The sequence below is a fragment of the Neoarius graeffei genome, chromosome 14 (assembly GCF_027579695.1).
Source record: "Neoarius graeffei isolate fNeoGra1 chromosome 14, fNeoGra1.pri, whole genome shotgun sequence".
NCBI lineage: Eukaryota > Metazoa > Chordata > Actinopteri > Siluriformes > Ariidae > Neoarius > Neoarius graeffei.
In genome coordinates, this window is record NC_083582.1 from 4,201,613 (window position 1) to 4,218,073 (window position 16,461).

At 41.3% G+C, this 16,461-nt stretch overlaps 1 protein-coding gene across 1 annotated transcript in view; it reads left to right on the forward strand.

The window, feature by feature from the left end:
* The first annotated feature begins 1,500 nt into the window (after window positions 1-1,500).
* LOC132897904 (carbohydrate sulfotransferase 3-like) overlaps window positions 1,501-16,461 on the forward strand; it is a 166,384-nt gene continuing 151,423 nt past the window's right edge. Inside the window, exon 1 of the mRNA XM_060939168.1 lies at window positions 1,501-1,524. The gene's annotated coding sequence lies outside the window, so the exon portion shown is untranslated. The remainder of the gene's footprint in view (window positions 1,525-16,461) is intronic.

Genomic DNA, 16,461 nt, shown 5'->3' on the forward strand with positions numbered 1-16,461 from the left:
TGCTGATCAACTTATCGTGTTTAAATAATGTCATTCATTCATTCATTCATTCATTCATTATGAATTGGAAAATTATCCATCCATTGAGTTCCCCGACATCTCAAACTATCTGGTGCTGCAGGTGTCGTTCTACATGGACACACAGATGAAAACCTGGAAGAGCATGGAGGAGAACAACTTTTTATATGTGGCTGGGTTAAAGATCTGGGGATCAGGACACTACAAGATAAATCTTGTATTGTTTTTGCCTGGGTAAGGAGGAGTTTCTGGGCTTTTTGTCCACATCTTTGCGATGGTTGCTAGAACGCTACAAGTTTCAGTATCGGATGAAAACAAACCACAGCCACTCGATTCTCAATCCTCCTGATCTTCTCTTCCAGCAGGCATCACAGATCCATATAATTTACCCACAAACGTATTTATTTATTCTGCCCACTGCACTCTTTCTCTCTCTCTGTATGTGTATACACACACGGATTAAATGTAAAGGAGGAATGTGACAAAAATAAAGGCTTGTTCTCCTTAATTCACCCACAAATGTATTTATTCCACTTGAAAAGTGTTCGGCAAACCAGCTACTGGATTTAGGACACTACAACATCCCGAACTATTTAATGTTTGGCTTCAAACTTGATAAAAATTCGCAGCCCACTAGATGGCGTTTCATGGCCCAATGGGCCATGGCCCAGTTGTTGAGAAACACTGAACTAAAGCACTACTTTGGCTACGACATTGTTTGGGAAAACCATGTTAACTTAACAATGGATCTTAAGAGGCGGTCAAAGACACTCTCAACCTTAAGAGTCTTTTTGGAAATCCACCCCTGATGTATAAAACTAATTTTTAATAATTTTTAAACTGGTTTTAACAGGTTACCATGATGATATTATTAATTCATGAATAATGGTGTAGAGAAAGACTGTATTAAAAGTCTCAGCGTGCTAGACTCTAAAAACATCCTTTTAAAAATTATTAAATTTCTCACATATCACATTATGATACTGTAAGGCCCTTTTAAAATAGCAATGATTTGGCCTTTACTATGTTAATAATTTTATTTAAATTAATTACACTGTGTTTATGGAAAATGACTGTAATTACTACAATGCGCTGGTTTCTTTTATTTGGACATGATGGATGTTTCCTGCTGAAATGTATAAAAAAAAGACAGACATTCTTACACTTTATTTCATTTGAACATAAGATAAAATAAATGTCACCTATTTGTTAAAATGTATCTGAAGTGTGGCATTGCCTTACTGTAGTTTAACTGACACTTCCTGGTATATCTGAGTTCCGAATATTTTTAGTGTTTTGGAGCTGATGTGTTTTTGAGACCCGAGATGAATGCATCAAGGAACCTGTTCAGCTGGAGTAACAAAGATTTACCATCATCTGCACAGGAATGTGTCTAAAAAACAAAAAAAAAAAACAAAAGCAAAAGTTATGCTCAGCTGGTGGTATAAAGCCTGTGTAGGAAATCGTCTGTCAGTCTGAGGAAGAGATATCGTCAAGTATCATCAGGTATTGTCAGGTAAGAATCTATCTGTGTTTGTAGCCTGTCATATTTGTTTTAATTGGCAAAAAAAAGAAGAGCAAAAAGAAAAGCAAGAAAAACAAAAATAAAAATATTGTCTCGTCTCGTCTTCTTCCGCTTATCCGGGGCCGGGTCGCGGAGGCAGCAGTCTGAGCATGGAAGCCCAAATGTCCCTCACCCCAGACACCTCGGCCAGCTCCTCGGGAAGAACACCAAGGTGTTCCCAGGCCAGCCGAGAGATATAGTCCCTCCAGCGTGTCCTGGGTCTTCCCCGGGGCCTCCTCCTGGGGGGACATGCCTGGAACACCTCCCCAGAGAGGCGTCCAGGAGGCATCCAAAAAAGATGCCCAAGCCACCTCAGCTGATTCCTCTCGATGTGGAGGAGCAGTGGCTCTACTCCGAGCTCCTCCCGAGTGACTGTGCTTCTCACCCTATCTCGAAGGGAGCGCCCAGCCACCCTGCGAAGGAAACTCATTTCGGCCGCTTGTATCCACAATCTTGTTCTTTCCGTCATTACCCAAAGCTCATGACCGACCGGTAAATTGAGAGCTTTGCCTTTTGGCTCAGCTCCTTCTTCACCAGGACGGACCGGTAAAGCGACCCTAAAATAATCCCTTTACTACAGTTTTTATATCAGTGTTAGAGGACTCATTTTCCTCTTTTTAACTGTGCACATTTCATTTTTATTTTGTTGTTATCCCCAGGCTATTTTAACTTATACATTAGTATTTTAGACTTATTTTTTACATGTCATGCTTCAGGAGTCATCTTTTACTTTTCTAGTGCGGTTACTTATTTGCATATGTTGTTTTTATTCTTATTTATTTATTTATTTATATGCTGAGCTGATGACCCCTTTAACATTTCACTACATGTAAAATGTATGTGACAAATAAAAGCACTTGACTTGACCGCATCACTGTGGAGGCTGCACCGATCTGCCTGTCGATCTCACACTCCATCCTTCCCTCACTCATGAACAAGATCCCGAGATACTTAAACTCCTCCACTTGAGGCAGGACGTCTCCACCAATCTGGAGAGGGCAAGCCATCCTTTTCCGGTTGAGAACCATGGCCTTGGACTTGGAGGTGCTGATTCTCATCCCAGCCGCTTCACACTCGACTGCAAACCACCCCAGTGCATGCTGAAGGTCCTGGTTTGAAGAAGCCAACAGGACAACATCATCCGCAAAAAGCAGAGATGAAATCCTGTGGTTCCCAAACAGGATTCCTTCCGGCCCCTGGCTGCGCCTAGAAATTCTGTCCATAAAAATTTTGAACAGAACCGGTGACAAAGGGCAGCCCTGCCGGAGCCCAACATGCACTGGGAACAGGTTTGACTTACTGCCGGCAATGCGAACCAGACTCCTGCTCCGTTTGTACAGGGACCGGACAGCCCTTAGCAAAGAGCCCTGAACCCCATACTCCCGAAGCACCCCCCACAGAATACCATGAGGGACATGGTCGAATGCCTTCTCCAGATCCACAAAGCACATGTGGACTGGTTGGGCAAACTCCCATGAACCCTCGAGCACCCTATGAAGGGTATAGAGCTGGTCCAGTGTTTTGCGACCAGGACGAAAACCGCATTATTCCTCCTGGATCTGAGGTTCGACTATCGGTCAAATTCTCCTCTCCAGTACCCTGGAGTAAACCTTCCCTTGGAGGCTGAGAAGTGTGATTCCCCTATAATTGGAGCACACTCTCCGGTCCCCTTTCATAAAAAGAGGGACCACCACCCCAGTCTGCCACTCCAGAGGCACTGTCCCCGACCGCCACGCGATGTTGGAGAGGCGTGTCAACCAAGACAGCCCCACAACATCCAGAGACTTGAGATACTCAGGGCGGATCTCATCCACCCTCGGTGCCTTGCCACCGAGCGAGGAGCTTGCAAACCACCTCAGTGACTTTGGCTTGGGTAATGGACGAGTCCACCTCTGAGTCATCATGCTCAGTCTCCTCAATAGAAGACATGATGGTGGGATTGAGGAGATCCTCGAAGTATTCCTTCGATAATGAATATAATGATAAAAATATCATTACATTTTATTTTACAGTAAATGTGTATAACTGAGTCACAATTTTCCTGAAATTGTTGTCAAGTAGTTTGTGCCATACTGTTAAAATGATAAAATCTACTAATATAATTAATATTTGTAACAAGGTGGACCTGTGGTGGACGGTTTCTTATAAAGAAACTCACAGAAATCTTGGTGCAATGTTGGGAGACAGGGGCCTCAAGAATTCGAAGATGCTTCAATTGTCATATTTTTCAAGAAAAGCAACAGATCACTTTGTGATCAATATCGTGTTTTCTCATTACTCGCGATTGCTGCCAAAATATGTGCGCAGATAATACTTTAATCTTGAATAAAATAAATGTGCCAGTTATTGATACTGTTTACTCAGAATCTAATCATGAAGTCCTCACAAGTTGTAACATTTCTAGTATCTCGTAGCACATCTGATGAAGCGCCAAATAAGATGGATGGGTAAATGATAAAACATAATAAGGATGGAAAATGATAGAATTCCAAAAATTGTGTTGTACAGCCAGCTCCCCAATGCTCCTAGAAGAGTCGGATGACTGATTCTCCTTATAACTATAAGCTGAAAGATATCCTTAACCTTCTGAAATTGGACCATTCAACTTGGGAGCATCTTCCGCTCAATCGAGATCAACGGTGAAATATATACCTATTCAAAATGACCCTAACCCATAACTACATCATCGCTTGTTTACCGCAATGTATTATGGGTGATACCCGGGGTCAGCTCTGCTGTATTGTTTATTTTCGCCTTTGTTAAACTGCATTGTTCTGTGTAACCGGTTTTAATCGTGCCGCCTAAAGTGAACTGCTGTGTGCTTTACTGTGTCTCTACAACAAAGACAACACCTCATTTGAGCTTTTATCAGCTGCCAGTTGAGCAGAAGAGAAGAAAGAAATTGTTAAATTTGATCCGCAGTGAAAACCTTCGAACTGAATCAAAATGGACAAGTGTTTATAGCTTACATTTCTCTGGTGGGAAAAAGACATACTTAAAAATTAAGTCATTTTTAAACTTGCTTTATTTCTTAATTAACGTGTTTTTCAATTACGTTTTGGGTTTTAGTAACCTTATATCGTGACTCGTATTGGCAACTAACTGCAATTAAATATGATACTTATCGGCCTATTCAGTTTTTAGCCGTGTTGAATTTAGTTCGTTTGGTCCACGGCAGGCGTCGCTTATCCGCGCAATCTTCACGAGACTTTTGCGAGACTTCGAAATGTGAAGTATCAGCCAGGTGTCAGTGCCGCCATTTTGAAAACTGTTTTCCAAACAAAATATTGCACAAAACCGAGTTTAAATGACGATTACTGCCTACTTTTTTCAAACTTTCCTGATTGCTCTCAAAACAAACAAAACTTCCAGCTTGATCACGCCAGCATTCGAAAGAGGGAGCGCATCTTTTGACAACGTTGGCAGATGTTGGTCACTTTGATTTCCGCTGTACGTTTTACTTCCGTCCTACGATGTATCACACAGGTCTCAACGAATCTCGTTTACAGCCATTGCTTTGACATACGGACTGATATATTACAGAGCATATTTCAAAAACTCATAACTTGCTATAGCAGCGACAAAACAGCGATCAAAAATGCATTCCTATATTTAATAAAATGAGATAAATAGAATTTTGATAATAAAAAATTTGCCTTCAGTTCTCCTTTAAACTGTGACCCAGCAATATTTCCATGGTCCACGGAATGGGCTTCGGTTATAGAAGATTATAACAATCGATACTGTTCATTGTCTGAAACTCGTGATATTCCAAAGCCTGTAAAACACAGAAGTATTCTTCGGCCTTTGCTTCTCAACGTACCAAAGCACTCGGCATCTGAACGAGCCTGTCGGACCGATAAAACTCCCAAACCACCAAGGGTTCTCTTTCAGGTCTGGATAATGTTCAGTGGAACTCACTAGCAGCATTTATTAATGCATCACCATCTGGGTCACATACGTATCGACTTAATCCACTGTTTATTAAGTCCTTCACCCTGTAAAACACACCAAAAAGTTCAGTCCGTGTTCAACAAATAAATCCAGATTAGACTTCAAAACAAGTTTATTTCTTAAGATTTGACTCAATGTAGGAAAATATTTCAAAATTAGGAATTAAATTATTTAGCATACAATTCGTAAAATTGTAAAAAAATGGTAAAATTGGTAAGAACATTAGAGGCCTCAGAATCCATCAAACTAAAATTTGTAAACAATAAACTGGAACGTAGAACTGTATTTATAATTAAAATTAATAAAAGTTGCTGTGATACACTGCATTAGCCGTCCTACATCGATACGACAGAGTGTCCATCAGTCAATAACGAGGCGAAAATATCTGAAGTAATAATGACCAGTGTTGTGATGATGACTTTAAATTCGGCAGCAGAATTTTTTTGAACATTTGTGGAAATAATTCAAAAGATATTTGCTGTGTTTATGTTAATATATAAACCTGTGAAATGTAGCTGCTGTTAGAGAAATTAATCAGCTGCAGTGTGTTTCTGTATTGTTAGATATATTATAACTAAAAGTGTTATAATGACTTTTCCAGAAGAAGACACAATGAATCGCGGTTCCTGCAGAAATTGCGGTTGTTCTCAAAACAATTCAAACCAACAACTGGTGCCATTCGGACAAGAAAGTCAACTCGCCGAGTGGTTACCATATAATCATGCCCAGGCTATGAGCATGCCTGCTGAAGAGGTGGGTTTATTTTTAACCTGATCTATAACACAGGTTACAAAAGTGTATTTTTGTTCAGTATCAAACCAAAAATCCTGATTCAGTGCAAAAAACATCTTAGGATGAGAAAATATCTTCAATATATTTGATTAAATTAGTGCTTACCAAATATAAGATTATTAAACCTGTTTCTAGACATTTTCAGTCATTTCAAATTGAGGATATTGTTTTATTTTCAGTGCTGCAGTGATGGATTATTTCTGTTATCTGTGCAAACCTGACTCTTCTCCGTTCTTCTTTCTGCAGGAGGAATTGACCATCGAGCGCAAGAAAGTGATTTATGTTCTTACTCCAGATGGAGTGAAGCCATGCGTGTAGGTGCCAGGCCCGGCGCCATGGGGGGGCGAAAGGGGGCGTCGCCCCCTCGTTGCTACAGCCCCACCCCCTCAACGGAGACTCAGATCACTTAATTATTTTCTTATGAAAATATAATGTATTATAGACGTATTAATAATTTGCATTTTCAAATACGAAATATTAAGTGGTTGCGCATTGCACAAAATACATTTCACATAAATCACTACTAAAACTGGCACGGTAGAACAAATCTGATTGGTTGTTATGATTCTTACGTTGCAATCGTAGAATTCAACTGTATTAAGGTAGGATTATTTCAAAAAGCCTGAATTTAATATTAACCCTGTTTTAGACATATGTATCAATCCTAACTACTGGGGACTAGTTATTGTGGGTGTATGTGTGAAATGCTGACACAGCCGCGCACACACAGACCTGTGATAAGGACAAGGGGCGGGGTCGTGCGGGCGGGGGTTTTACATGCACACTTACAAGTGCACAATCCTGTAATATGCAGTCAGTTTACGGGAGTAGTCTTTCCCCCTCCGAATTAAACGAATTCAATCACAATATTGTGAATCCATTTTCTTTCTATAGGCTAAGTTTATCTCTGTTTATGCTGGTGTATGTGTTCATATATGGTCCGCTTTGTGCGCAAATAGCGTAAGAATATGTGTCGTTGACGTCACCCCCCATGCAGCGGGGGTGAAAATTCATCACTTCAGAGTGTTTAGTCCCCTACACACCTAAACTGGGATCGCAGATTAAGTGGTTAGCGTTGACTCGGTGCGAGTCAGGAAGGCTATTACTGGTGCAGCTGCGGGGTCTGTTGATTTTTTTTTAATTATGATTTTGGCCGCCGAGCCAAGTACCTTAGACTTGCATTGACGTTTTGTTTTCATGCCGCGGAGCTATTTGTATGTATTTTAAATGTAAAGGACTTGCCTGTAGGTTTGTGTGTGTTGTTTTATGTTTGGCATCTTTCGGGTTGTACCGCGTGTCTGTGAGAAAATTGGAGGGGAGGGTTAACAGGTGGGCACGGGTGCTGATAAAGCGCAACTGCCCTGGTAATATGCCACATGATTTTCCCGGACTAAAGCAACCTTCGGGGCCATGGTTTTGTGGTTGGCGCAGTTAATTGTTTGAAACACGTTGTCAGACCGCCATCACTACTACACACTATATGAAAAATATTTGCCCCCTTGCGATTTCTAATTGCCCCCTTAGTAAACTGTTCCTGGCGCCGGGCCTGGTAGGTGCCATGCATTTATTAGTGTTATGATATTCTGTTCATAAATGATCCACTCAGTATCAGTGTGTTTATCCTCCATATGTGTGTTTTTTTTTTCTTGTTTCCATCTCAGTGTCAAAGAAAAGCGCTCATACACTTTCAGCGAGGAGTTCCAGTGAAGAAACCAATCAGTGAAGCAGAAATAATCTCAGTCTCAGTCATTATCATAACCAGCACTTATTAACGTCAATGGAATTGTTGTCAGTTTGGACATAAATGACCTCAAAAATCTGATCTGCACATTAAACAGTGTGCTCAGTGTTTCTAGAAAAACAAAAAATGGGTGTTAATTTGGTCTTTTTATTGCTTTTTAAAAATCAAAGACATACTTTAAACCAGGGCTTTTCAAAGTGTGGGGCGCGCCCCCCCTGGGGGGCGCCAGAGTTCTTCAGGGGGGGCGCAACGTGAGAGACAAAATGGATCGGTTTTTAGTACCTAAAGCTACAGTGAGTGAGGAGACAAAGTCTGGACCAAGCAAAAAAACAGAGCCTCCAGGATGTTGCGATTTGCAACTTCAGCACAAATTCAACCAATCCCCGCGAATTCAGGGCGGTGTATCAATTATATCCAATCACCGCAACTTTCCCGCAAATTTGACCAATCGTTGGCGTCGTCTTGAGGTGACGTAGACAAACTACCTTCCGCCTTACTTCCGTGTGTTCAAGAGAAGCAGCATGCGCGTCGTGTTGCCAGATTGGACGATTTCAAGTGCATTTTGGCGGGTTTTGAACATATTTTGGACTGGAAAACGTCAGCAGTATCTGGCAACACTGAAAGTGTGTTATGTTTACAGTGAAGGACTGTGTGCACTTTATTTTTTTTTACTTAATACAAGTTAATGGATGCCAACATTTTTGCCAAAATGGTATTTTATTTTCCATTGTTTAGGCAGCTTCAGCATCATACTGTGAGATTCTGTTCAAATTGCTTTTTTCTTCTATGAAGCCTGAGCCATTTATTTTATTAGTTTATAATTATTGTTTAATTTAGTCTTCAGGAGAGACTGCCTGCACACAGCTGAGGCATTTATATTATATTTGAAGGTAACTTCATGTTGTGCTGTGAGGTTCTCTGCACTTTAACTTTTGAACCAACAGGAGCATTTGGATAAGTAAAGCCTATTTTTCTGCATTTTTGTAGTCCTGGTAATCTTTTATATTGGTAAAGTTGTTTATAGGACCATTTCTCTTTGTTTTTTTAATCAATAGTTTTTCAGTAATAACTTAATATTTAACATATCACTCAATTTTAATCACAAAAAGAGAAAATTGCAACAATTTCTCTCAACTTTCACTTCCTCCCGCAATGTAATCGCAACAAAAACCTAAAAAACACCGCAACTTTCATCGCAATTTTTTTGGAAACCCCCGCAACATCAGACATTTTAGCCGCAACAATCACAAAAAAGGCCCACGGAATCCTGGGGGACTGGAAAAAGAAGGAAGTATGACCACGATTATTTAAAGTTTGGATTTTCATGGACTGGATCTGAAGATGCTCCACTGCCACAGTGTGTTGTCTGCCAAGAGGTGCTAGCTAACGATGCTATGGGATGTTTAAAATGTGTAAAACAAGATGTTTTAAAAAGCACAGATGTTTAAAATGTGAAAAAGAAAAAAATGTGTACAACAACCATTTTTTTTTAAAATACCAATGGAACATTAAGTATAGCAACAACAAAAATTGTAAGGGGGGGGGGGGGGGGGCGCTGTTGTTTATTTGCTCTCCGAGGGGGGGCGGACTCTCCCACACTTTGAAAACCCCTGCTTTAAACTATTAAAAGATCAATATGCTGTGAGGCGACAGCGCTAACCACTACACCACCGTGCCGCCCCCAGTATATATATATATATATATATATATATATATATATATATATATAATGTGTTATGTACATATTACATCTGTCAGTAACACGATAGAAAGCGCCACTTCCAGTCAGACTACAAACATGGCCGATCTGAACTACAATACCCAAGAACCACAGAGTCTTCTATCGCCTGTCTATTAATTATACCTGTCACTCATTTCCTGGTTAATCAACCCACGCTATATACTGTAAACACCTCTCCCACACTCACTTCATGCAAAGTATTATTCAGTGTCTTATCTGTCATACCAAGCCTTGTTATTCTGCCTGCCTTATCATGTTCTCGACCCTCGTTGGCTCGTTCTCGTTATTCTTTAGTCTAGCCCTTATTACTCTGTCTGCTGATCGATCGACCCCTGCCTGTCCCTCGACTTCAATTTCATCTAGCGTTTTGGATTTGTTTGCCAGTCTGCATTCCCCGCTAGTGTGGTCGAATCAGCAGACGTGGTTGGAGACATGATTGCAAATGGCTCGGCTGAGGGACCATCTGCTGAGGCGCATTTTGAAGAAAAAGCAGGACAAGCTGAAGGCAGTGTTAAGATTAGTGCTGGACGATTCACAGTAAAGGAGGAGAACCTTTCAGCTGAAGCTAATGGCCCAAATACTTCAGCCAGGTTTGTGGCTAACGACAGAGAAGTAGGAGCCATGGTTGGAGCTGAGCTTGCAAGTGCCTCAGTTTCAGCAGGTCCAGTTGGAGTGAAGGTTGGTCTTGGGGTTGAAACGGGTGCTCGCATCAGCGCAGATGGAGGAGAAGTAAAAGTTCTGGGCTGTGGCTTGTCTTTGGGCAGAACAACTGGAATTTCTCTCTTTGGAAATGAATTAAAATTTAAGCTATGGTAAAAGTATTTAAACAGTAAAAGGAAGTTTTTATTGTTAATTGATTTTCCTTGAATTCTTATATTCATACACTGACCAACTTTTCATGACTTGTGTTGAATTTTGGCTCTGAAGTTCTCTATGAAACTGTTCTGCACTTGTATCTTTTCAGTTACACAGTTCACTGCCAGATTATTTTACACACAGCTCTTTGCTCAGATAGTAATTTGCCAGTTTTGATGAAGTCTGATTTAAAAGTTTTGATGATACAGATCAGAGTGTAACATTCAGCCGAGGCAATTTCCCTTGAATAAACGTCATCTTAGTTTGTCTTGGTAGCTTCCTGTTTGTTTGTATGTATATATAAAAAAAATTACTTTGACCTTAGTTTCACTGTGAAGCCTCACAGTTTGATTACAGATTATCTGGATAGGACCACACCGCTTAGTGTTGGAAAGATGTATGTAGCTTTCTGAAACAATAAAGCTTTCCTGCCAAATGTATATAAAAATTAATGTTCATTATGTGAAGGTGGGGTCCCCCCCCACCAGTTCCTAGTGGATGCTGCAGTGGGGTTTTGGGTTCCAGCTAGCATATTTGTGCACTCCAATACTTTGAAAATGTTTTTACTTTTTAGTAGCAACTGAAAAAAGGAGTATTGTTGTGTATTCATTAATAAGTAAAAGGCAATCCTGTTATATGTTTTCTTTCATGGTGTAATACAATTTTGTTATAACCAGATAAACATACTTGTTGATATGAGTTAAACATTTTCCCGAACTTCAGAAAACCCTAATTTTTTTGCTGGTTTCATAACTGCATTGTATCCATGTGTCATTAATCACTGTAACAAACTCAAACCAGTATTTTCTTGAACATCCTTCAAAATGTACCACAGTTTGGATCAATTTCCAAAGAGCTTCAGTATCGAGATGCCTCACTGTTGGCTTTGTCTGGCCCTCTGGATGTGTTATTGCATATGATTGTCTGGATTAGTGACCTTGCCTTGACCATGTGTTCTGAATTATAGCTTGGATTGTGCTTGCTCAGTGCCTTTTGATGCTTGATTTTGAATGTTTTAATGACAATTTTGCACCAATAAACCAAGATCTTGCACTTGGAATAATTAAATTAGCACTTTGTTCTTAAAAATAATTTTGCATTGTCTGTGTGTTTTTATACTCGACTAACCTCCCCAACATTCGTTAGAGATCAACACCACTAAAAGCAAAGTAATGAAGGTATCCTGTGATGCAGCACCAATAGACATGACGTCAGCGAAAGAACCTTCCTCCTCACTTACCAGTTTGTTGTTGATGCGACAGGTGTTCAGTTTGTCATTATTAGTATTATTATTATTATACATTATTATACATTATTTTTTATATATATATATATATATATATATATATATATATATATATATATATATATATATATATATATATTAGTTATTATGCCTTCGCGTTGTGTTGCCGGCTTTTGCTCCAAAACCCACAAGGATGGGGTAAGTTTATTCAAGTTTCCCAGAGATCCCGAGCTGCATGCGAAGTGGGTGAAGCAAGTCAGGCGCACTCGTGTCAAGTGGGAGCCCTCACCAACATCCGTCCTGTGCTCTGAACACTTCGATTTGGATTGTTTTGACACCCTTTCCAGCTTAAAAGAATCTCTTGGGTGTTCAGTTCAGCACAAACGTCTGTTACTCCCATCAGCAGTGCCTACACAGTGTTGCCAGATTGGGAGGTTTCCCGCCCAGTTGGGCAGTTTCAAGTGCATTTTGGTGGGTTTTGAACATATTTTGGGCTGGAAAACATCAGCAGTATCTGTTGCCAGATACTGCTGAACATATTTTGAACATATTTTGGGCTGGAAAACGTCAGCAGTATCTGTTGCTAGATACTGCTGAAGTTTTACAGCCCAAAATATGTTCAAAACCCACCAAAATGCACTTGAAACCGCCCAACTGGGCGGGAAACCTCCCAATCTGGTAACACTGCCAGTATTCCGGAGGGGGTCTACTAGTAGCTACGCCGGATCCAAAGACAGTCCTCCTGTCAGAACATGTGTTGTGAAACGACATAAGATAAAGGTACGTAGAGCTATAGATTCTACATGATAATCATAAATGTAATCATAAAGTCGGCATGATATCAGTCATGTATTTGCTTGTGAAAGCTTGCGGCTTTCATGTAACTGCCGCCTAGCAACGAGAGGCAAAGGGTAAAGAGGGTAGGCTATCATAGATTCTATTCGGAAGAGATCAACACAATTCTAGACTCCCAGAAGAGGACGAGCTAGCACTAGAGAGTTCACCGGCATTTTCATGCGCCATTTCCATTGAGTAGAACCAGAGTAGAACAGCCAGTGAACCGCAGTGTGTTCTTCCGCTGACGTCACAACATGGCCGCGAGCCACGGACCCAGTTTTCTTGCGCTGTGCAATTTAAAGTTGGATATTCGCGTAACAACAGCTTCTTTTCACGTAATTATAACAGAAATCTAACATGTTTGCCATGCTGTATAGTTTATTTAAGAAATTGCATAGAGTCATGTTCGTGTCATCAGCCCTTTAACAGGGAGAGAGGAACATGGATTGTTAGCTATACTCTACAGTCATATCATGTGCATATCGTGTGCATTTACTTCAACCAGTTCTGTCCCATATCAAACTTAAAATCTTGCTTGTTTCTTTCAAAGTTCTGCTTAATCTTGCTCTGATCTACATGAGGGAACTACTGACCCCCTACACCCCTTCTCACTAAGGTCTTCTCGCAACAAACTACTTAGTGTCCCACGCACCAGGCTTTCCACCATGGTGGGCAGGTCCATCAGTGCTAGACCCCGAAGCCGTTTGTTTTCAGGATAATGGCTGGCTGATGAAATTATTGGCTGGCTAGCTGACTCAGCCAAAACCTTAATGGCTGCTGCAGCCACCAAAATGTTTATGGCTACAAATGGCTGATACTGGACGTCACTGTGTGGCATACCGTAAATCCTCTAAGATAGGCCGGGGCCTTTATTTCACTCAAGTGCATCTTGGTCCAGGCCATTATTGGAAGGAGGCCAGAATTAGAGGCAGGCCTCTATTTCTATTTGAGCAAAACAGACTACCAGTGGAATGAATAAAAAGATGCTGGTGACTGAAAACTGAAGTCTCACGTTCGAGTCAAGTTGATGCTTGGTTGCCTGGTTACTACCAGACCTACCGGTAATCACAATCAGGGGCGCCTGCAGGGTTGAACTATAAGGTACGCACTAGCGGTGTAATCCCCCCCCCCCCCCAAAAAAAAAAACGCTTGCGTGCTGCAGTTTCTATGAAGAGTCGATCTATAGGCTTATACACAAAACAACGATAGAACTTTAACTTGAAATTGAACAATAGCCTTCCATGAACACAGGCTGATATTTGAACAACATATGTGAACTACACACGACAATAAACAATAAACTCTTTATAGCCTCGATTAGAATCTAGTGAACTTGCTCAGCACTACCGCACGCACGACTCTGACACACACTGTAGCGCAACGTGGGGTACAGAGACTCGCTGAAAAACTCCTCGGGTATTTTTCTGAGTTTACCGAAAATCAGAGTAGAAGGAGCCACCCACCCTCTGTCTGGTTTGAAGCGGTTCTGTAGGACATTGAGCTTTACAGAGTCCGGTGCACATTTTAAGGCATCTGGTTGAAGTTGACCTATGTCTGATAAATCTGATGTCAGTGATAGCGGGCTGACTCGTGGCTCATTAGTAAAGCTATCTGATGGCTCATTTGTCAGCAAGGCGGAGCAACCATCTACTTCTGATCGTAAGGGACATGGGGAGATATAGGTGTTCTTATATGAAATTCACTGGATGTATGGCTAGTTTCAAACTCAGAGGTAGATGAAGGCAATTCCCTCAAAGGCACTGAGCTAGCATCCAGCTGCAGTGTACTGCTGCTCGGTTGCGGAGGAGTGGAAGCTGCCGGTGCCGTGTTACTAGCTGATACTGGAGAGGACCGGCAAGCAGATGACACCCCTGGATCACTGCTTTTGGACTTTTTCGTAAAAGTCTGAAACAAGCTCGTTTGTTTCAGGGTTCGTTTACTCATTTTTGACTCGCTTCTCAATAAATTCTCGCACAAGCTCTGACTACTGACGATTGTCTGTCTCCGTTTCTCAAAACTGGAGAGAATCTCAGTGGTGCAAGAAAAGTATATCTGCATTGACCAATGAGCTTTCTTGGTCACGCACACCCCGCCCACTCCTGAAGCACACAAATGCGCCGGCACACACACGTCTCTCTCTCTCTCTCTCTCTCTCTCTCTCAAATTATGTTGCATTGCCAAAGCATTCAGGTAACAATTATAATTAAAAAAAAAAAATCTCTCTCCCCAAGGTACGCCTAGTGCGTACGGCCATACGCCTGGCGGTGCCACTGATCACAATTGTCTTTCAGATCGGAACGATTGTGTAAGGCCACTATGATCTCAGAAACATCGTTGGTTATAGCCCCGGCCTGTATTAGAGTCCGGCCATTATTTACCTCCTCCGACAGCGAGACCAGCCAATATTAGAGTCCCGGCCAGTAATGGAATACAGGCCAGTATTAGAGGATTTACTGTATATCCGGGCGAACGGATCAAACAAATGGGGGGAATAAATAGCGAATTACCACAGGCCCCCTGGTCTCTTACTTCATTGTAAATATAAATCTAGCAAGATTGTAGTTCAATGCTAATAATAAGCTAATCTGGATTGTTCGAGGAAGGCATCTAGCTATCTACTCTCACTAGCAATGACCAGTGAAGGACTGGAAGCTATCTTACTATGATGAAAGTAGAGTGGTGGAGTACTTTTTTTTTTTTATCAATCTCGAAGTATGTGAAACAAACAAACAAAAAAAAAAAAAATACCTTTACACTTTCCCTCAGCAGCGGCAAAGAATGCAGCCATCTCGTCGATATCGGAGTCGATTGATGCTCTGGGTGGGTTCCCGGGTTCCCCAGTGTATCGTGGTAACGGTGTGAGGGGCGGGAAGCCAGACAGGTAGTCACAACGGCAAGCTTGTGGTGGCTCTCTGTGCTGTGATATCAGTTCTAAATCTCTACAGTGTATGCCTATACGTCTCTATTGTGTTACTACTAGTGTGTACAGTTGATCATGTTTGTGTCACTTTTCTTGTAGCTCATGATGTGGATAAACCCATTATTTGATGTACACAATTCTTAGTGGCTCAGCCAAATTTTATTAGATAGCGGCTCAAATTGGCTTACAAAATTATTGGCTGGCGGCGGCTCAAATTCTAAATGGCGGTTTTAGCGGCGCCTGGCGGCGGCTTCGGGGTCTAATCAGTGTCATTGCCCCCAAACTCCCAAATTCTCTTCCTCAATCTCTCTGTAACTGTTTTTTTTTCCCTACTTTCAAATCTCGGTTGAATATTTATCTCTTCCATGAACATTTCTCTTCTGTTCTTACTGCTTGGTCTTTTCCCCCTGTAAAACAACCTTGGGATATTGAAAGGCACTACAGAAATTTGAAATTATTCTTATTCTTAAGCAGGGACTCGTGAGAGACTAACTATGACAGCATAACTAAAAGGGAGAGCCAGAAAGTAACACAGTCATGAGGGACCCCAGGACAGAAAGCAGCAGCCACTACACCAACGACAAACCCAAGTGAGCGAGTGAGAGTGGGGGGACAGCATCCATACATACCGGTACCAGTTTACCAAAACACTCTATGCCTATGAAACTTCCAGATCTGCATCTTTACCGTACCTGTGAAAAATCAAAAGGCTTCACTAAACAAATCCGTTTTCATCCTAAGCTTAAGAAGTAAGACTGTGAATCCCAAACACTAATTGGAAGACTGTTCCATA